The sequence below is a fragment of the Lissotriton helveticus genome, chromosome 6, assembly GCF_964261635.1.
Source record: "Lissotriton helveticus chromosome 6, aLisHel1.1, whole genome shotgun sequence".
In the NCBI taxonomy this organism is placed as follows: Eukaryota; Metazoa; Chordata; class Amphibia; order Caudata; family Salamandridae; genus Lissotriton; species Lissotriton helveticus.
This window is the reverse complement of record NC_136067.1, coordinates 1,962,147,562-1,962,168,483: the sequence shown is the minus strand read 5'-3', so window position 1 is coordinate 1,962,168,483 and position 20,922 is coordinate 1,962,147,562. Positions and strand designations below refer to the sequence as shown.

Below are 20,922 nucleotides of genomic sequence, written 5' to 3'. Positions count from 1 at the left end.
CTTGTTTGCTTCAATCGAGTTGCCGACACCGCCATCAGCTAGAGCCTTCGAGGGACAGCTCGTGATCGACTCCTGGACGTCCTTGACCTCTTCGTGTTCACGTGGCTGCAGAGAGAAGCAACACCTCATCACCTGTTTGCACCCGACTTTGCCTGGTTCCAATCTGGTTCCACGGTGGTCACTGGCCAGTGACTTTGAACACTGTCCCCTCTGCTTTCAGGTCTTCACCACTTCAGATCCACCCTTGGATCCACCGGACACTTCTCCTTCACATCGCCTGCAGCGTCTTCAGCTTCAGCTTCAAGCGCCAAGAACCTGCGTGTCAAAACCCGACGCCTCTTCGACCCTGTGCACCCACTTCCTGTGGGTGAGGTAACTTTGCTCCGCCGGTGTTCCCACACTGGTGCACACCTCTAGGGTCTGTGTGTTAAGTTTTGTTCCTCTAGGTTCAGCGGAAGTGTCCTTAAACTTTAACTCTATGACTTTTACGCACCATTGGTTAACATTGGTGCATGCGTGCGCTTTCCGCACATCTCCCGAATCCCGAGGGCCATTCCCGACTTCAGCATTGCTTGTCCTGACTGCTCCCAGCGATTCCCTAGGCCCTAGGCCTAACCACTGTTCGAGTGGCCTCTCTTATACCACTTGTTTAGTATATGGTTTGAGTGGCCACCCGCCCTCATCCATAATTGTGCAACTTGTATGTTTAAACAGTGCTTTTGATTTAACGCTTGTGCCCCTTTATTCATAAAGAATACTGGGGATTGTTTTTAGTAATAAACACATATATTTTTATAATATATACTTGTGTGGTGTCCTTTCATTTGGTATTACAGGATTGTATGTGGTAAAACAGCTCGCTTAACACGACCTCTTAAGTTAAGCCTTTAGGCTGCTTAGTCCATGCTACCCCTAGGATAGCTTGTCTAATAAGGTTGACTTACAACCAGACACCATAAGGGATTGTTTGGTCAGGTAGTAGGTGGTTCCAGAATTGGAAACATCCCCTACCAGGCCAACTTCTCACAACCCAGCTCCACCTGCCCGCTCTCTGTTGCTGAACCCCACCCACCCTCTCTCTGTGTGGATGAACCCCACACACCGCCCTATCTCTGTTGCTGAACCCCGCCCACCCGCCCTCTCTCTGTTGCTGAACCCTGCCCACCAGCTCGCTCTCTGTTGCTGATTCCCGCCGACCCGTTCTCTGTTGCTGATCCACGCCCGCCCAATCGCTCTGTTTCTGATCCACGACCACCCACCCACCCGTTCTCTGTTGCTGATTCTTGCCCACCTGCCCATTCTCTGTTACTGATCATTCTCTGTTACTGATCCCCACCCACCCGCCTGTTCTCTGTTGCTAATCCACATCCACCCGCCCGCTCTCTGTTGCTAATCTCGGCCTGCGCACCTGCCCGCTCTGTTGCTGTTCCCCGCCCACCCGCTCTCTGTTTCTGATCCCTGCCCACACTCCGATGCTGATCCCTTCCCGCCGGTCCGTTCCCTGTTGCTGATCCCCGCCCTCCCGCCCACTCTATGTTGCTGAACTCCGCCCTCCCGCACGCTCTGTTGCTGAACTCCGCCCACCTGCCTTCCCTGTTGCTGATCCCCACTCACCCGTTTTCTGTTTCTGATCCCCGCCTGCTCTCTGTTGCTGATCCCCGCCCACCTGCCTGCTCTCTGTTGCTGATCCCCGCCCACCTGCCTGCTCTCTGTTGCTGATCCCTGCCTACCCGCCCTCTCTGTTGTTGAACCCCGCCCACTCGCCCTCTCTCGGTTGCTGAACCCTGCCCTCTCTCTGTTGCTGAACCCAGCTCAGCCTGCCCGCTCTCTATTGCTGAACCCCACCCACCCTCTCTCTGTGTGGATGAACCCCACACACCGCCCTATCTCTGTTGCTGAACCCCGCCCACCCGCCCTCTCTCTGTTGCTGAACCCCGCCCACCCGCCCTCTCTCTGTTGCTGAACCCTGCCCACCAGCTCGCTCTCTGTTGCTGATTCCCGCCGACCCGTTCTCTGTTGCTGATCCACGCCCGCTGTAGGAGAGTAGGGTCTGCTATCCTATGGTCACCCCAAATTTTTGCTTTTTGCTTCACTGGTTTTCGACTACTGAGGCTGTGGGCCTGCTGATCAGACCCCCAGCCTGCTGTTCTCTCACTAAATTAATGACACATGTGCTATAGGCACATACCAATTGGAAATGGACTCCTTGTCAGCCCCTGTAGAATGCACTATAGGTGCACAGGGCACAGGAGCCACTAAGGCCTACCAGGGGCTGCAGCATATCTTTTGCCACCCCTGGCTGGTTCTTAAATTGACACAACTGGCTGATCACTCAGCTGGGGTAAGGTGGTGTACACACCCCTTGCTTAGATATAGTATACCTATGTCTAAACCTATATCTGGACACATGTAAACCTATGAGCCACTCCTATAGTCAGGCCTCACCAATCCTGGAGGCTGGGTGCATGGTTTTATGTGAGATGGAGCTCTAGCATGAGCTGAGCCTGTCTGCAGCCGTCGGGAACAAATCCCTAAGCTGTTTCAGGATAATGCCATACCATATACTATTAAGTGCCTTATAATCCTCGCGGTTATTTAGCAACTTTGGTTTGGCTTTATCAAAACATGTCGTGTAAGGTGTCATACGCTTTGGAATACCATCCCCTCGCCAGTTCTGGCGACGGGGATGGCATTCCACCCCTCTAGAGGGGTAAGACATGTTACTTCACTTTAATGCGGTTGATTTCTCCAAAGGCCTTAAGATCCACAAAATGGATGCCTCTGCCACAGACAAATGTCTGGACCCCTGGAGCTGACCGAAACTCAGTCAAGGGGGTCCTGGACAAAGGGTTTCCTGTCACAGGAGGGTGTCACCGCCCTCCAGACAGGAGATAGTGTATTGTAGCAGGGAGGTTTGAAAGAAACCAGACACTGCCTGGGGCGCACAAGGCTGCCCCTTGCATAATCCGGCCAAACCGGTTCTGGGGCACTCCAGCCCTCGTGCCAGGGCGGCCTGGATCAAAGGAAGGGGGTGTATCCACCCACTTCCTGGGTCCCACCCATAGGAGGGGACCTAGCAGGTAATCACGCCCACCAGATTCGAATAAGAGTGGGAGCAGTGCCAATGCACATCAGATTTCCTGGAAGAAACATTTGAAACGATATTCTGGACCCTTCGCCCTCCATCTCAACGTGGAAGCCCGAAGAATCTCCCTTGTGGTCAAGGAGTGACCACCCTGCAGCAGCAGGCACCATCCAGCCCCCGACGTCTACTTAGTTGCAGTTCCCGCCGGAACTCGAGCGACTGAGATCGACGAGATCAAGCCTGCCCAGCTTCTAACAGCCCGATCCACAGTCCCTGCAAAGCTGAGACCCGTGGAGGCGACCGGAAGCGTGGGGCACGCCATCTTGAAGTGACCACGAGACGCTGACCGTGCAGCCCACGAGTGACCCTCGAAGCTGTACACCGGGGTTTGAGAAGCCCCCACCCTGAGCTACTCCTGAGCCGAAGTTCAGCCCTCCACACTCGACGAGTGCTGCGTGGGGCCCTTTGGCACGATTTGGCTCAACGCGTTGGCCCGGTCACTTGCCAGCTGGCTTGTGGTCCCTGTGCCGACGAACTACCTAAGAAGACTTGTGATTCTGGTTGCTCCAGATCCACACCAGCTCCCCTGAAAAGGAGCCCCGACTCTGACCTTCCTGGTCCGAGTGAGAAGCAATCTTCCGATCCTGCGTGGATTGCTCTTACCAAGGCTTGTTTGCTCCAAACTTGAAGCCGACTGCACCGACGGTGAGAGCCTGCGTGGGACAGATCGTGACCTGCTCCTGGACGTCGCAGATGCCCCAGAGCCCACGTGACAGCGGAGAGAAGCTCCTCGACGACCACCTGATTGCGCCCGACATTGCCTGGTTCCGTCCTGGTTCCACCCTGGTCACTACTGAGTGACCCAGACTCTGTCCCCTCTGCTTTCAGGTACTCTACAACTTGAGTCCACCCTTGGACTCCACCGGACACTTCATCTTTAACCCGCCTGCAGCCCTTTCAGCTCCAAGCACCAAGAGCCTGCGTGTCAAAACCCGACGCCACTTCGACCCTGTGCACCCACTTCCTGTGGGTGAGGTAACTTTGCTCCGCCGGTGTTCCCACACTGGTGCACACCTCTAGGGTCTGTGTGTTAAGTTTTGTTCCTCTAGGTTCAGCAGAAGTGTCCTTAAACTTTAACTCTTTGACTTTTACGCACCATTGGCTAACATTGGTGCATGCGTGCGCTTTCCGCACATCTCCCGAATCCCGAGGGCCATTCCCGACTTCAGCATTGCTTGTCCTGACTGCTCCCAGCGATTCCCTAGGCCCTAGGCCTAACCACTGCTCGAGTGGCATCTCTTATACCACTTGTTTAGTATATGGTTTGAGTGGCCACCCGCCCTCATCCATAATTGTGCAACATGTATGTTTAAACAGTGCTTTTTGATTTAACGCTTGTGCCCCTTTATTCATAAAGAATACTGGGGATTGTTTTTAGTAATAAACACATATATTTTTATAATATATACTTGTGTGGTGTCCTTTCATTTGGTATTACAGGATTGTATGTGGTAAAACAGCTCGCTTAACACGACCTCTTAAGTTAAGCCTTTAGGGTGCTTAGTCCATGCTACCCCTAGGATAGCTTGTCTAATAAGGTTGACTTACAACCAGACACCATAAGGGGATTGTTTGGTCAGGTAGTAGGTGGTTCCAGAATTGGAAACATCCCCTACCAGGCCAACTTCTCACATTGGTGAGCAGCGGTGCGGATTTGAGCTTGCTGTTGTTTTACCATTGCAATCTTTATATCAAATTGAAAGATCACATCAAGTACCTCTAGGTACATATAAAATCAAAAGCTTAGCATATTAAGTTCTACTGAACTTAGTAGTTGTAGGGAGTAGCACACCCCTGACTACAACTCACTAGCAAGGTCCAGTAGGAAAACACTTAGTGTAGGTAAGTGCACCACATACACCTCACTAGTAACCATGTCTGACACAGGAAAGGCCTCAGGGTCTAGTCCTGTGACAGTTGACCCTACCCAGGCAACTTTTGGATATGACAAACTAACCCGCAGAGACTTGATTGCCTTGTGCAAAGCAAGAGGGTTAAAAAGGGGCAGAAGCCCCACCTGCCTAATCCTGGTAGAAATCCTAGAACAGGATGACTTAGAGAAGGCAAAAGCAGCTTCCCTAGATACAGGAACTGGAGGGAACCCCCCTGCAGTTGATCCCCCTGAAGAGGAGGATGATGATGACTTGGATGAGGACTTAGAAGTACAGGATCAGGGTAGCCAGGTTCCAGTTGGTAGGCTTAGCCAGGCCAACTTGGACCTACTGGGGAATGGAGAGGGCCAGCACCTCCCCAGAACCCAACATGTTATTCTCCCAGGCAACAGAAGAGTGAGATCCCCCTCAGGGGACTCTCATATTTCTAGTGCCTCCAGAGAATCACAGAGAGGCATGAATGCTTCTCAAAAGCTAGAGCATAGGGCCAGAATGAGGGCTGTCAAACTCCAGATAGAGAGGGAGGAGGTAGCCTTGGCTCAAGCTAGACTTGCCTTGGCAAGAGAGCAGAAATTAAGTGGCTTAGATGTCACTGGTGGCAGCAATTTTCCAAGAGAAAAAGACAGGGCCTATGACAATAGAAACCTGACCAAAATTGTGCCCCCCTTTAAAGAAGGGGATGACATCCACAAATGGATGACTGCTCTTGAGAGAGCCTGCATGGTACAGCAGGTTCCTGAGAATCAGTGGGCTGCAATTTTGTGGTACTCCTTTTCTGAGAAAGGGAGGGACAGGCTCCTCACAGTTAGACCTGAGGATGCCAAAAACTACTCTGTTTTGAAGAGTGCTCTCATTGAAGGGTATGGCCTAACCACTGAGCAATACAGGTTGTTGTTCAGAGACACCCAGAAAGCACAGACTCAAGACTGGACTGATTTTGTGGAGTGTGCCACTAAGGCTTTGGAGGGTTGGTTGCAGGGAAGTAAAGTTTCAGACTATACAGGCTTGTACAATCTTATGATGAGAGAACAGATCCTTAATAACTGTACAAACCAGCTGTTGCATCAATACCTTATTGACTCTGATCTGACCTCTCCCCAAGAATTGGGAAAGAAGGCAGACAAATGGGTCAGAACAAGGATTAAGCAGAAACCCCAGAACCAAGGTGGTGACCAGAAGAAAACAGACCAGAAGGGTGGTAATCAGAATCAGAAAGATAAAGAAAAAGACCAGAAGTCTTCAGGCCCCCAAACTAATAGTAAGGAGGGTGGTTCCCAAAATGGTAACAAGAAGAAGAAGAACAAAGGTCCAAAGACACCTTGGTGTAATACCTGCAAATCAGTTTCACACTGGGGCAGTGAGTGCACCAAGGCAAATCCAGTTCCCACCACTACAGCTCCTAAAGCAACTGCAACCCCAAGTACAGTAAGCAGTGGTGGAACACAGTCCAAGGGTGTAGCTGGGTTGACCCTGGGTATTGAAGTAGGATCTGGCCTAGTCAGAGTCCCTACACAGGCAGTTCTCCTGTATGATGTGGACATTGAGTTGCCCACTGCAGTAAGCCCCACTAACCTGGGCAAATACAGGCAGACTCCCTTAATAAATGAGAAACTGGCTCAAGCTTACAGGGACACATGTGCTAGTGTCACCATGGTGACCCCTGGCTTTGTGGACCCTGGACAGATTGTACTAGGAGAGAGCTACCTAGTAACCAATGCAAGCAACTCCACTACCTCCCATAGTGTGGCAGTTGTGAACTTCTCCTGGGGAGGGGTTGATGGCCTAAAGAAAGTTGTGGTGAGTGCAGACCTACCAGTAGACTGTCTGTTAGGCAATGACCTTGAAAGCTCAGCATGGTCAGAAGTGGAGTACAGGACTCATGCAGAAATGCTAGGGATTTCAGAGCATGTCCTTGCCATGACAAGGGCTCAGGCTAAGAAGTGCCTTCCTGAACCAGTGGTGGATCTTGAGACAATAGACCAGCCACAACCCAAGAGAAGGAGCAAGAGAGGAAAGGCCTCGCCTTCCACCTTGCCCCAGGTTGAGGATCAAGTTTCAGAGGAAACTGATTCTGCAGTCCAAGAGGAGACTGTCTCTGAGGAGCTTGAACCTGACCAGGTTGAGTTTCTGGGGACAGGGGGACCCTCAAGGGCAGACCTGAGGCAGGCTCAATTAGATTGCCCTTCCCTTGAACCCCTCAGACAGCAGGCTGCTGCTGAGGCTGCTGGGGATGCCCAAGGTACCCATACTGTGTATTGGGATGAGGGACTCCTTTACTCAGAGGCTAGAGCCCCCAAGCCTGGCATGACCAGGAGGTTGGTGATACCTCTGCAGTTTATGGGATTCCTCCTTACCTTGGCCCATGATATTCCCCTTGCAGGACACTTAGGCCAGAACAAGACGTGGGACAGGCTTGTTCCACACTTTCACTGGCCTCACATGTCAGAGGATGTCAAGGAGTTTTGTCGCTCCTGTGTCACTTGCCAAGCCAGTGGTAAGTCAGGTGGCACAACAAAGGCCCCCCTAATACCACTACCTGTGGTGGGGGTCCCCTTTGAGAGAGTTGGAATTGATATTGTGGGTCCAATGGACCCCCAAACAGCATCTGGGAACAGATTCATACTGGTGGTAGTGGATCATGCCACCAGGTACCCAGAGGCTATTCCCCTAAGGACTACCACAGCACCTGTGGTGGCAAAGGCCCTCATTGCAGTTTTCTCAAGAGTGGGCTTTCCTAAGGAGGTACTATCAGATAGAGGGACGAATTTTATGTCCAGCTATCTAAAAGCAATGTGGAAGGAATGTGGAGTAAACTATAAGTTTACCACCCCATATCATCCACAATGCAATGGGCTTGTGGAGAGATTTAACAAGACCCTAAAAGGCATGATAAAAGGATTACCAGAGAAGCTCAGGCGGAAATGGGACATTCTTTTACCCTGCCTGCTCTTTGCTTACAGAGAGGTCCCACAGAAGGGGGTTGGCTACAGCCCTTTTGAACTTTTGTTTGGCCACCCTGTGAGAGGTCCATTGTGTTTGGTGAAGGAAGGATGGGAGTTACCTCTCAAAAAGCCCAAACTAGACATAGTGGACTATGTACTTGGTCTCCGCTCCAGGATGGCTGAGTACATGGAAAGAGCATCCAAAAACCTGGAGGCCAGCCAAGAATTGCAGAAAGCTTGGCATGACCAAAAGGCTGTGCTGGTAGAGTTCCAACCAGGACAGAAGGTATGGGTACTGGAGCCAGTGGCTCCAGCAGCACTCCAAGACAAATGGAGTGGACCCTATCCTATTATTGAGAAGAAGGGGGAAGTCACCTACTTGGTAGACTTTGGAACACCCAGGAGCCCTCACAGGGTAATCCATGTGAACCGCTTGAAAGCATTTGTAGACAGGGAGGACATGAGCTTGCTCATGGCCACAGATGGGGAACAGGAGGAAGAGAGTGACCCTCTCCCAGACCTGCTTTCTCAGAACCCTGATGATGGTTCAGTTGATGGAGTAGCCTTGGCAGGCAGCCTCACTGACCAGCAACAGAGGGACTGCAGACAAGTTTTGCAGGCTCACAGGCAAATGTTTTCACTCACACCCAGCCAAACTGACTGGTGTACCCATGTTGTGGACACTGGTGACAGTCTGCCTGTCAAGAATAAGATCTACAGGCAACCTGATCATGTCAGGGATTGCATCAAGGCTGAGGTGCAAAAGATGTTGGAGCTTGGAGTGATTGAGCCATCAGAGAGCCCATGGGCCAGCCCAGTAGTCCTGGTGCCAAAACCTCATACCCAAGATGGTAAGAGAGAAATGAGGTTTTGCGTGGATTACAGGGGTCTCAATGCTGTCACTAGGACAGATGCTCACCCCATTCCAAGAGCAGATGAGCTCATTGACAGATTGGCTTCTGCCAAGTTTCTGAGCACATTTGATCTGACAGCTGGCTACTGGCAAATCAGACTAGCTGAGGAGTCAAAGGCCAAGACAGCATTCTCTACCCCTAGTGGACATTATCAGTTTGTGGTAATGCCCTTTGGTTTGAAGAATGCACCTGCCACTTTCCAAAGGTTGGTGAACCAAGTCCTTACTGGGTTGGATGACTTTTGTGCAGCTTATCTGGATGATATTGCTGTCTTTAGCTCCACCTGGGAGGATCACCTGATCCACCTGAAGAAAGTTTTGGAGGCCCTGCAAAAGGCAGGCCTAACTATCAAGGCCACAAAGTGCCAGATAGGGCAGAGTAAGGTTGTATACCTGGGCCACCTAGTAGGTGGAGGCCAGGTTCAGCCACTGGAAAGCAAAATCCAGGCCATACAGGACTGGGCTCCTCCAGTTACCCAGACACAAGTCAGAGCCTTCTTGGGCCTGACTGGGTATTACAGAAAGTTTGTGAAAAACTATGGGTCTATAGTGACACCACTAAATGACTTGACATCCAAGAAGATGCCAAAAAAGGTTCAGTGGACAGTTAGCTGTCAGAAGGCATTTGAAGACCTGAAGAAGGCCATGTGCTCTGCACCTATCCTAAAGAGTCCTGACTACTCCAAACAGTTCATTGTTCAGACAGATGCTTCTGAGTTGGGGGTGGGAGCTGTACTCTCACAACTTAATCAAGATGGTCAAGACCAGCCAATTGCTTTCATTAGCAGGAGGCTAACCCCAAGAGAAAAACGTTGGTCAGCCATTGAGAGGGAGGCCTTTGCTGTGGTTTGGGCATTAAAGAAGTTGAGGTCCTACTTGTTTGGAACTCACTTCCTGGTGCAAACAGACCATAAGCCCCTCTTATGGCTTAATCAGATGAAGGGTGAAAATCCCAAACTGCTCAGGTGGTCCATTTCCCTACAGGGGATGGACTTTACAGTGGAGCACCGCCCAGGGACTGACCATGGTAATGCAGATGGTCTCTCCAGGTACTTCCACTTAGAACATGAAGACTTATCTGGTCAAGGTTAGTTTAATGTCCCTGCGTTTGGGGGGGGGTTGTGTAGGAGAGTAGGGTCTGCTATCCTATGGTCACCCCAAATTTTTGCTTTTTGCTTCACTGGTTTTCGACTACTGAGGCTGTGGGCCTGCTGATCAGACCCCCAGCCTGCTGTTCTCTCACTAAATTAATGACACATGTGCTATAGGCACATACCAATTGGAAATGGACTCCTTGTCAGCCCCTGTAGAATGCACTATAGGTGCACAGGGCACAGGAGCCACTAAGGCCTACCAGGGGCTGCAGCATATCTTTTGCCACCCCTGGCTGGTTCTTAAATTGACACAACTGGCTGATCACTCAGCTGGGGTAAGGTGGTGTACACACCCCTTGCTTAGATATAGTATACCTATATCTGGACACATGTAAACCTATGAGCCACTCCTATAGTCAGGCCTCACCAATCCTGGAGGCTGGGTGCATGGTTTTATGTGAGATGGAGCTCTAGCATGAGCTGAGCCTGTCTGCAGCCGTCGGGAACAAATCCCTAAGCTGTTTCAGGATAATGCCATACCATATACTATTAAGTGCCTTATAATCCTCGCGGTTATTTAGCAACTTTGGTTTGGCTTTATCAAAACATGTCGTGTAAGGTGTCATACGCTTTGGAATACCATCCCCTCGCCAGTTCTGGCGACGGGGATGGCATTCCACCCCTCTAGAGGGGTAAGACATGTTACTTCACTTTAATGCGGTTGATTTCTCCAAAGGCCTTAAGATCCACAAAATGGATGCCTCTGCCACAGACAAATGTCTGGACCCCTGGAGCTGACCGAAACTCAGTCAAGGGGGTCCTGGACAAAGGGTTTCCTGTCACAGGAGGGTGTCACCGCCCTCCAGACAGGAGATAGTGTATTGTAGCAGGGAGGTTTGAAAGAAACCAGACACTGCCTGGGGCGCACAAGGCTGCCCCTTGCATAATCCGGCCAAACCGGTTCTGGGGCACTCCAGCCCTCGTGCCAGGGCGGCCTGGATCAAAGGAAGGGGGTGTATCCACCCACTTCCTGGGTCCCACCCATAGGAGGGGACCTAGCAGGTAATCACGCCCACCAGATTCGAATAAGAGTGGGAGCAGTGCCAATGCACATCAGATTTCCTGGAAGAAACATTTGAAACGATATTCTGGACCCTTCGCCCTCCATCTCAACGTGGAAGCCCGAAGAATCTCCCTTGTGGTCAAGGAGTGACCACCCTGCAGCAGCAGGCACCATCCAGCCCCCGACGTCTACTTAGTTGCAGTTCCCGCCGGAACTCGAGCGACTGAGATCGACGAGATCAAGCCTGCCCAGCTTCTAACAGCCCGATCCACAGTCCCTGCAAAGCTGAGACCCGTGGAGGCGACCGGAAGCGTGGGGCACGCCATCTTGAAGTGACCACGAGACGCTGACCGTGCAGCCCACGAGTGACCCTCGAAGCTGTACACCGGGGTTTGAGAAGCCCCCACCCTGAGCTACTCCTGAGCCGAAGTTCAGCCCTCCACACTCGACGAGTGCTGCGTGGGGCCCTTTGGCACGATTTGGCTCAACGCGTTGGCCCGGTCACTTGCCAGCTGGCTTGTGGTCCCTGTGCCGACGAACTACCTAAGAAGACTTGTGATTCTGGTTGCTCCAGATCCACACCAGCTCCCCTGAAAAGGAGCCCCGACTCTGACCTTCCTGGTCCGAGTGAGAAGCAATCTTCCGATCCTGCGTGGATTGCTCTTACCAAGGCTTGTTTGCTCCAAACTTGAAGCCGACTGCACCGACGGTGAGAGCCTGCGTGGGACAGATCGTGACCTGCTCCTGGACGTCGCAGATGCCCCAGAGCCCACGTGACAGCGGAGAGAAGCTCCTCGACGACCACCTGATTGCGCCCGACATTGCCTGGTTCCGTCCTGGTTCCACCCTGGTCACTACTGAGTGACCCAGACTCTGTCCCCTCTGCTTTCAGGTACTCTACAACTTGAGTCCACCCTTGGACTCCACCGGACACTTCATCTTTAACCCGCCTGCAGCCCTTTCAGCTCCAAGCACCAAGAGCCTGCGTGTCAAAACCCGACGCCACTTCGACCCTGTGCACCCACTTCCTGTGGGTGAGGTAACTTTGCTCCGCCGGTGTTCCCACACTGGTGCACACCTCTAGGGTCTGTGTGTTAAGTTTTGTTCCTCTAGGTTCAGCGGAAGTGTCCTTAAACTTTAACTCTTTGACTTTTACGCACCATTGGCTAACATTGGTGCATGCGTGCGCTTTCCGCACATCTCCCGAATCCCGAGGGCCATTCCCGACTTCAGCATTGCTTGTCCTGACTGCTCCCAGCGATTCCCTAGGCCCTAGGCCTAACCACTGCTCGAGTGGCATCTCTTATACCACTTGTTTAGTATATGGTTTGAGTGGCCACCCGCCCTCATCCATAATTGTGCAACATGTATGTTTAAACAGTGCTTTTTGATTTAACGCTTGTGCCCCTTTATTCATAAAGAATACTGGGGATTGTTTTTAGTAATAAACACATATATATTTATAATATATACTTGTGTGGTGTCCTTTCATTTGGTATTACAGGATTGTATGTGGTAAAACAGCTCGCTTAACACGACCTCTTAAGTTAAGCCTTTAGGCTGCTTAGTCCATGCTACCCCTAGGATAGCTTGTCTAATAAGGTTGACTTACAACCAGACACCATAAGGGGATTGTTTGGTCAGGTAGTAGGTGGTTCCAGAATTGGAAACATCCCCTACCAGGCCAACTTCTCACACCCGCCCAATCGCTCTGTTGCTGATCCACGACCACCCACCCACCCGTTCTCTGTTGCTGATTCTTGCCCACCTGCCCATTCTCTGTTACTGATCATTCTCTGTTACTGATCCCCACCCACCCGCCTGTTCTCTGTTGCTAATCCACATCCACCCGCCCGCTCTCTGTTGCTAATCTCGGCCTGCGCACCTGCCCGCTCTGTTGCTGTTCCCCACCCGCCTGCTCTCTGTTGCTGATCCCCGCCCACCCGCTCTCTGTTTCTGATCTCTGCCTGCTCTCCGATGCTGATCCCTTCCCGCCAGTCCGCACCCTGTTGCTGATCCCCTTCCTCCCTCTGTTGCCGAACCCTGCCCTCCTGCCCACTCTATGTTGCTGAACTCCGCCCACCTGCCTGTTTCATGTTGCTGATCCCCATCCGCCCATTTTCTGTTCCTGATCCCTGCCCGCTCTCTGTTGCTGATCCTCACCCACCTGCCTGCTCTCTGTTGCTGATCCTCACCCACCTGCCTGCTCTCTGTTGCTGAACCCCGCCCACCCGCCCTCCCTCTGTTGCTGAACCCCGCCCACCCCTTCCCTCTCTGTTGCTGAACCCCGCCCACCCACCCTCTCTCTGTTGCTGAACCCCGTCTACCCGCCCTCTCTCTGTTGCTGAACACCGCCCACCCGCTGTAGGAAGGTGGCTACCTGACTATGGTTACCCCAGATTTTTTGCCTGTGTTTAGCTGGTTTTTTGACTTAGTTGACCTGGTTCCCTGCTAATCAGGGCCCCAGGCCATCTGCTCTCTCTGTAAAATGGATTCCATGTACCCTAGGTACATACCACAATTGGAAATGGACTCCTTGTCAGCCCCTGTATAATGCACTATAGGTGCCCAGGGCATAGGGGCCACCAAGGCCTACCAGGGGCTGCAGCATATCTTTTGCCACCCCTGGCTGGTTCTTAAATTGACACAACTGGCTGATCACTCAGCTGGGGTAAGGTGGTGTAATCACCCCTTGCTTAGATATAGTATACCTATATCTAAACCTATATCTGGACACATATTAACCTGTGAGCTACTCCTATGGAAGGCCTCATCAATCCTGGAGGCAGAGTGCGTGGTTTCATGTGAGATGGAGCTCTAGCATGAGCTGAGCCTGTCTGCAGCTGTCGGGAACAACTCCCTAAGCTGTTTCAGGATAATGCCATACCATATACTCTTAAGTGCCTTATAATCCTCGCGGTTATATAGCAACTTTGGTTTGGCTTTATCAAAACATGTCGTGTAAGGTGTCATACGATTTGGAATACCATCCCCTCGCCAGTTCTGGCGACGGGGATGGCATTCCACCCCTCTAGAGGGGTAAGACATGTTCCTTTACTAAATGCGGTTAATTTCTCCAAAGACCTTAAGATCCACAAAATGGATGCCTCTGCCACAGACAAATGTCTGGACCCCTGCAGTTGACCGAAACTCAGCAGATGGGGCCTGGACAAAGGGTTTCCTGTCACAGGAGGGTGTCACCACCCTCCAGACAGGAGATAGTGGATTGTAGCAGGGAGGTTTGAAAGAAACCAGACACTGCCTGGGGCGCACAAGGCTGCCCCTTGCATAATCCGGCCAAACCGGTTCTGGGGCACTCCAGCCCTCGTGCCAGGGCGGCTTGGATCAAAGGAAGGGGGTGTATCCACCCACTTCCTGGGTCCCACCCATAGGAGGGGACCTAGCAGGTAATCACGCCCCCCAGATTGGAATAAGAGTGGGAGCAGTGCCAATGCACATCAGATTTCCTGGAAGAAACATTTGAAACGAAATTCTGGACCCTTCGCCCTCCATCTCATCGTGGAAGCCCGAAGAATCTCCCTTGTGGTCAAGGAGTGACCACCCTGCAGCTGCAGGCACCATCCAGCCCTCGACGTCTACTTAGTTGCAGTTCCCGCCGGAACTCGAGCGACTGAGATCGACGAGATCAAGCTTGCCTGCCTTCCAACAGCCCGATCCACAGTCCCTGCAGAGCTGAGACCCGTGGAGGCGACCGGAAGCGTGGGGCACGCCATCTTGAATTGACCACGAGACGCTGACCGTGCAGCCCACGAGTGACCCTCGAAGCTGTGCACCGGGGTTTGAGAAGCCCCCACCCTGAGCTGCTCCTGAGCCGAAGTTCAGCCCTCCACACACGACGAGTGCTGCGTGGGGCCCTTTGGCTCTATTTGGCTCAACGCGTTGGCCCGGTCACTTGCCAGCTGGCTAGTGGTCCCTGTGCCGACGAACTACCTAAGAAGACTCGTGAATCTGGTTGCTCCAGATCCACACCAGCTCCCCTGAAAAGGAGCCCCGACTCTGACCTTCCTGGTCCGAGTGAGAAGCAATCTTCCGATCCCGCGTGGATTGCTCTTGCCAAGGCTTGTTTGCTCCAAACTTGAAGCCGACTGCACCGACGGTGAGAGCCTGCGTGGGACAGATCGTGACCTGCTCCTGGACGTCGCAGATGCCCCAGAGCCCACGTGACAGCAGAGAGAAGCTCCTCGACGACCACCTGATTGCGCCCGACATTGCCTGGTTCCGTCCTGGTTCCACCCTGGTCACTGCTGAGTGACCCAGACTCTGTCCCCTCTGCTTTCAGGTACTCTACAACTTGAGTCCACCCTTGGACTCCACCGGACACTTCATCTTTAACCCGCCTGCAGCCCTTTCAGCTTCAAGCACCAAGAGCCTGCGTGTCAAAACCCGACGCCACTTCGACCCTGTGCACCCACTTCCTGTGGGTGAGGTAACTTTGCTCCGCCGGTGTTCCCACACTGGTGCACACCTCTAGGGTCTGTGTGTTAAGTTTTGTTCCTCTAGGTTCAGCGGAAGTGTCCTTAAACTTTAACTCTATGACTTTTACGCACCATTGGTTAACATTGGTGCATGCGTGCGCTTTCCGCACATCTCCCGAATCCCGAGGGCCATTCCCGACTTCAGCATTGCTTGTCCTGACTGCTCCCAGCGATGCCCTAGGCCCTAGGCCTAACCACTGTTCGAGTGGCCTCTCTTATACCACTTGTTTAGTATATGGTTTGAGTGGCCACCCGCCCTCATCCATAATTGTGCAACTTGTATGTTTAAACAGTGCTTTTGATTTGACGCTTGTGCCCCTTTATTCATAAAGAATACTGGGGATTGTTTTTAGTAATAAACACATATATTTTTATAATATATACTTGTGTGGTGTCCTTTCATTTGGTATTACAGGATTGTATGTGGTAAAACAGCTCGCTTAACACGACCTCTTAAGTTAAGCCTTTAGGCTGCTTAGTCCATGCTACCCCTAGGATAGCTTGTCTAATAAGGTTGACTTACAACCAGACACCATAAGGGATTGTTTGGTCAGGTAGTAGGTGGTTCCAGAATTGGAAACATCCCCTACCAGGCCAACTTCTCACACCCGCCCTCTCTCTGTTGCTGAACCCCACCCACCCTCTCTCTCTGTTGCTGAACCCCACCCACCCACCCTCTCTCTCTGTTGCTGAACCCCACCCACCCACCCTCTCTCTCTGTTGCTGAACCCCACCCACCCACCCTCCACCCTCTCTCTCTGTTGCTGAACCCCACCCACCCTCTCTCTCTGTTGCAGAATCCCACCCACCCACCCTCTCTCTCTGTTGCTGATCCCCCTCCCACCCGCCCGCTCTTTTTTGCTGATCCCCTCCCACCCGCCCGCTCTCTCTTGCTGATCCCCTCCCACCCGCCCGCTCACTGTTGCTGATCCCCTCCCACCCGCACTCTGTTGCTGATCCCCTCCCACCCGCCCGCACTCTGTTGCTGATCCCCTCCCACCCGCCCGCACTCTGTTGCTGATCCCCTCCCACCCGCTCTCTGTTAGTGATACCCACCCAAATACCTGCTCTTTGTTGCTGATACCCGCACAACCGCCCGCTATCTGTTGCTGATCCCCCCCACAACCTCCTGTGCTTACAATTTCTAGTTCTCTTATTTTACTCTAGCGCAAGTAGTCTTCTCATGAAGCAGAATTTGTGCTTCATAAATTTATTTTCATTCATTCATCTTAACCCTTAATGGTCTGTCCTCATCTCCTGTATCATTTTCTTGAGGAATAGTGATATATAGTTATGTATTTGTTGCACTGGACCACCTCCATTCTGTTGGCTGCAATCTAGCATGATTTCAACAGGTGCCGACATGTGCATTATTTCTGTGGATTGTATTCTCTGTATGAGGGAGTTTGAGACTAAAAAGTGGTCTAATCTTGCATAAATCTTGTGTGCAGCTGAATAAAAAGCAAAATCGAATTTGTGGGATGCTATTTACACCATACATGCTCTAAATTCACATGCTGATGACATTCACCTGCTTTCCCTGAAGGGGAACCCGTTTGCTTACTTCTTTGTGTGGATTAAGCTTTTATCCTGTTGATAATGGTATTTAGGTCTCATCCTACTACTATCACTCTCTGCAGTATTCATTACTGTTTCAATGGTTTCTCTCAGGAATTTCATTTGACCTCTATTTCGGGCATAAAAAAAACAATTTTATAGTTTGTTGAGCCCACCTTTATCACTCTTGAAATTGCTCTGCCAACTTGTCCTGCCGTACTTGCACCACTTTTTCTGTATATTGGCACCCAAGAATTATCCCAAAATTTTTGCTGTCATCTGAAAAGTAATACTGCCTAGGAAACGGTATCTCCCCTTTGTTCTATAGACAATTTAATACTATTATTTCTTTTGCAGGGGAATAGGAGTCCCCCCTCATTTAGACAAATTAGTTTTGTCATTAGTTATCTAAGTGTATACCTCTCTGTTTGCGATCTTGACTTCTTGTGCTTTTAAGATATCGTACATCTCTTTATCTCAATCCATATTGTAGTGCCCTTAACCCCTCGTATAAAGTAACCATGTTAAAACATTTTAAGTTTAAAACTAAATTCAAGACCACCAACACTCTCTTCTCCAAGATTTTACCTTCTTTGTGTTCTCCAGGCCTATTTGTCCAAATTTTGCATTCTGCCCATCATAGTACTTGACATTTCCCTTATATAGCTCACTGTTCGTGTTATTCCTCCTTGCATTCTACTTCCCTTCTTGGCCCAATACAGTACATTTGGGGCCAGATGTATGACCATTTTTTGTGATCACAAAGGGGTTTTAGGCCCGTTTGTGACCACAAAAAAACGTGTGGTCCATGTACCCAACCCTATTTTGTGAGTCGCTAATCAATTAGAGACTTACAAAATAGGGTTAGCAGCTCGCTATTAGGATGGGGCGTTCCATGGCATCCCTTCCTAATAGCAACTCCAAAACCTATATATGAATGATTTGCAACCGCATCTCTTTCGAACTCTATGCTTGTACACCTTTGGAAAGCCGAGGCAGAACCAACATTCACAAAGGCTCTTAAGACCTGGCTATTTAGCTGTTTTTAAAGGTGCCCTCTCTCACTGCTGTGCTGCTAGCGCCTGCTCACCTCGGTTGGATGTATCTGTGCACTCAACAAATGCAATTGAATTGAATTGCGGTCACGAAACACTTGCAGTTTACCACCCTTCTCTGAAGAGTGGTAAGGCACTCGTAAACGGGAAGAGGTTCCTAGGGGGCCCCTTCCTCTTTGTGAATGCATGCACAATTATTTTTTAAGGACAGGCAGTGACAATGACTTATTTTTTTTCTTTCATCACTGCATCCTGGGTAGGACCCAGCCTCTTATCCCTTATTGACTTCCATCTCTCTCTTTGTTGCATTCTGAAATTGCCTTGTGAAGTTAAGTCTCACTCTTTGTTCTTTTCAGTCGTGGTTAACTGTTTAACTTATTTCACTGATTTTAAATTGCTGTTTGTTCCGAGACAAGATCAATGGGAAAGGTTGTTCTACTCTTTTTGCTGCTTGCTGAGATTTTAAGAAATCCATTACTGTAGGAAATGAATGTCTTTTTTTGTAAGGTTACTGCAAAGAGATCCTGAACCAGCAAGAGCGTATTTCCTTCCAATATGATATGTTCTTTCTTTTTTGTTATTGTCATGATTTTCTTTTTGAGTTTGTATTTCTTTACTGTTGTCAGTGTCTGTGGACTTTGTTCTCGTTGTGATAAGTTCTGTCTTTCTGTAGGGTCTATTCACCTATTTTTCACCATGTTCTTCCAGTTTGCGGATAAAGTGGAACTCTTTTTGTAAGTATCTTTCCAGATATCTGCCTTTTCCTTCTCGTGGCAATCCCTGGAAGGTTCTGTTCTTTTTTTCTCATCCCTGTTTTCTATGTCTTCTAGCATTCCGATGGAATCAAAGCCCTGTCTGTCTCTGCTTGTTCTACATTGGTACCTCTGGTTCAATAAGATCAATGAGCCACTAATCTGTTTGTAATAAAGCAGTGCCACAATGGTCAACATCTGCCATGTCATCCTCTTTAAGGCTTTACAAAATGTTGCAGAGTTTCCTATGGTGACCCTCTTAATTTATTTTCTAACAGAAATGCATCTTTGTGGACGAAGCTGAAATAAGCGCAAGAAAGGTAACCCATCACATATATTAAAATTAAGAGAATCAAACAAAATGGCAGATGCCAAGCTGGACATTGCTATCACTGGAGAGGCTGGCTCAGGGAAATCCACATTGGTCAATTGCCTCCGCGGTCTGATGGATGAGGATCTCAATTCAGCCGAGACTGGTGTAGTGGAAATGACTGCTCATCCAACACCATACCAACATCCTAGGTACCCAACTGTAACTCTGTGGGATCTTCCGGGGATTGGTACACCAAATTTTCTACCAGAGACGTACTTTGAGCAAGTGAATTTCAAAAAGTATGACTTTTTCATTATTGTCACGTCAGAGCGTTTCAGATGCAACCATGCCCTGCTTGCAAGTCGCATACAAGATATGAGTAAGAGGTTTTATTTTGTGCGCACAAAAGTGGATGTGGATTTGAACACTGCAAAAAAAAGACGTAAATCTGTGTACAACAAAGAGCAAATCCTTTGGAAAATTAAGGAAAATACCATGCAGTGCCTGGCAGTTGAAGGATTGAACCCATCACATGTTTTCCTGACCTCCAACTTCGAGTTGGATGAGTATGATTTCCCAGTGCTACTAAAAACTTTGGAAGACGATATCCTCAGTTACATTCAGCCTAATTCCAGGCCATCCCAGCGGAGCACCGGCTGTGCACTTCAATAGCTAAATGAAAATAACTCTACTTCTTCTTGTAACATACAAAGCTGTATGTGCCATAAAGTGTCCATACTCTTTTTTCAATGTATCAAGAGATCACAACTCTTGTAGTTGATGATATGTTGGGGCACTTATCAGTGTTAACACTCATTTCTAATGTGTCCTCCAGGAGTAGATTGTTCTTATTATACCACTTGAAACAAATTTAAAGCAAGCACCCTTTTTATCTGTATGTAACCCATCTCAGAAAATGTGAATAACAGTTTGCAATTTAAGTGATGCAAGATATTCTTGACTAGTTTTTAAATAATCACAAAATGTCTTGAACACAGGTGAGTTAGTGCATTGTCTTAAAATTAGAAGAAAATAAAAATTTCAAATACATTTTATTGCATGTGAAAATAACATCTAAATGAGTGCATTGTACTCTGCAATGTTCTGTTCCTAAGTTCAGAAGAAACGTTTGCTTAAGATTATTTGTTTTACTGTAAAAAGTAAAAAAAGAACCCTCATTTTTCCAATGTATGCACCATTAATGACCTATTTTTCATTCAAATCAAACAATTCTGAAGCACCAGTATTAAACAAAAAAAAGGAATCTGAAAACTACTTAAGAAACACTCTTCAGCGCCATATACTATACTACTCTGCATCTTCTTTACTTAAAGTGTCAACATTTGATCCGTCTTAGTTGCAGTGTTGTCCAGTTTTTATACAGTTATTAGTAATTTACTTTTTAGTTAGAAGTTTTGCATGCATATTCTTCGTGCATTGTGCAATATTTTGTTTATTTACAAATATGAATAAAGTTATTTTTAGCCCTATTCACTATGGTTTGAATATTTGCTTCCTGTGCCAAAAACAGTAGGAAATATTAATGAGTTTATGGTCCTGCATTTTGATATTAAGAACAGGAAACAAATTGCAGAAAAAAGAAGAGCTAGAAGAGATGAACATTTTTTAAAAAAAAGCAAAGTATCGAAATGAACAAACAAGTGAGCCCAGTAATGAGTATAGAAACACTGCTCAATATG

At 49.3% G+C, this 20,922-nt stretch overlaps 1 long non-coding RNA gene across 1 annotated transcript in view; it reads left to right on the top strand.

Moving 5' to 3' along the window:
* LOC144763936 (uncharacterized) overlaps window positions 1-20,714 on the top strand; it is a 110,622-nt gene extending 89,908 nt beyond the window's left edge. The window contains exon 2 of the long non-coding RNA XR_013596282.1: window positions 19,188-20,714. This is a non-coding gene — a long non-coding RNA (uncharacterized LOC144763936). The remainder of the gene's footprint in view (window positions 1-19,187) is intronic.
* Window positions 20,715-20,922: the final 208 nt, after the last annotated feature.